We start from the raw sequence: 2,017 nt of genomic DNA on the forward strand, positions 1-2,017 counted from the left end.
GTCTGTGGGGTCCGGCCTGATAGGGTCCGGTCTGTGGGGTCCGGTCTGTGGGGTCCGGTCTGTGGGGTCCGGCCTGATAGGGTCCGGTCTGTGGGGTCCGGTTTGTTTGGTCCAGTCAAACCCAGTTGGACGGGAAGAACCAGAGATGCATCCATAATAATCTGCTTTATTTTTGTTTGTAGATCTCATCTGTTGTGTGTTCTGTTCTCCATCTGTGTCCTCGGGGCTGAGGATGAGGAGGTCGTTGTCGTGGTTCTGAGCCGATCCGGTTTCTCTCGGTCCGGTTCATCTCAGAGAGCTCGAGCTCGTCTTCATGCAGACCACACCTTTCCCTCCGTACATTAGGTACCTCGAGTGCCTTTTCTTCAAACAGCAGATAATATTCGTCTCTCGACTTGCACTGTGACTCGTAGAACCTTTCGGACCCTCCAGATAGAACCCGCCCGCCCGTCCGACCCGAAGCCGCGCCTCGATGCAAGTTCAGCTCCATTTCATCCGCAGCCCTTCGAATCCACCAGATAGTGTTCTGTTGTTTATTCTAGAAGTTGCCTTAAGTGTGTTTTATTTCCTGTGGTGAAACGTTCAGACTTGGTTTTATTTTGGAGGTGGAGGTGGGGGTGGGGGTGGGGTCAGGTGGGGTCAGGTGTCCGCAGGCTCTGGAGGACGAGGACGTCTCGCTCCGATCCGTTTGTGATGCACTTTTAGTTTGATCAGTATTATCATCGGAGCGAGACGCGCGTCTGTTATCAGTCAGGAGCTGCTTTTGTTTTGAAAATCCCACCCCTTTCCACTTCCCGTGTGCGGTTCTGTTTCAGAGGAGGGATGAGTTCGTTAATCAGGTCACGTGAGCCGAGCCTGAGCGCGCTTCAGATCAAACTTCTGTGCACTCGCCTTCTTATGCAAGTTTTTATACCAGATCTGTCGACTTTTTTTAAATCTTATGCATTTTGTTTGTTTTTCTGTGAAACTTCAGTCACCTTTTTTCTTTACCATCCTGGCATCCTGACGCTGAACGTTGACGTAGCCCGACTTCTGGGGTTTTGTTTTCGGCGAGCGTCGGGGAATCGGGGCTTTAATTTGGCGGGGGGGCAGCGAGGGACCCGGGAAGTCTAAATCGTTCCTTTTGTTGAGGTCTGAAAGCAAATTTATCCAAAGAACACCACGTTGGTTTGGAAGCGTCACCGATGCTGCGTTCGAGGAGCTCCGTCCTGCGTTCGAAACGCCGCCGCTCCGTGCGTCGGGGTGGTTCCTGTGGGGCCGTTTGCTCTTCATCCTTCAGTTTTAAAGCGATCAAGTCCTGATTGTGGCCTTCTAGTATTCTGTCGGTTCACGATGTTGTCCATCTGTCGTTCCCGCTCATCCTGTCCGGATCCGACTGTACGCCTGCAGCTTCTTACCTCATCCACAGCTGATTCCATCGGGGGGTGTTGAGTGCAAAAAAACCTAAAAAACATTCAAAAAAAAAAATCTAAAAAACTAAAAGAAGTTTTTTTCTATCTTCCATTTGGTGAGATGCATTGTAGCGATATGAATAAAGAAAAGTTCACCTGGTGTGCTGAATAATGTGTAAATTGGTAATTACACAATCTGAATATTTGTATAATTGTTTGTATTTTTTCATAATGATTTTGGAAAGGAACGTGTTTATTTTTTTGACTTCTGTTCCAGATGTGTCTTCTGTTGGCCTGACATTGTGACTGGTCTGGTGGGATTCTTACCTCTGTATTGAGCCTCTTCTGTGATGAATTCTTTGTATGCAGTGTTTAGGAAATACTGTAGGGAACATGAGGAGGAGTTGATATTAGGAGCATTTGATCAATTTGTATTTATTTATTTTATCATTTTGTTAATAAATTGTGAAAAGCACAACGTCTCCTGGCTGTGATCTGAGTTTTGTCCACACATCAGTTTTCCACTTCCTGCCGTTTTATTTCTGCAGAGAATTAAATGTTTTGCTTTTTTGTAACTTTTATACTTTTAGAGCATTTTTAAAATTTACTTCCAGCTTTTATCCATG

Source organism: Kryptolebias marmoratus, linkage group LG11, assembly GCF_001649575.2.
Source record: "Kryptolebias marmoratus isolate JLee-2015 linkage group LG11, ASM164957v2, whole genome shotgun sequence".
In the NCBI taxonomy this organism is placed as follows: Eukaryota; Metazoa; Chordata; class Actinopteri; order Cyprinodontiformes; family Rivulidae; genus Kryptolebias; species Kryptolebias marmoratus.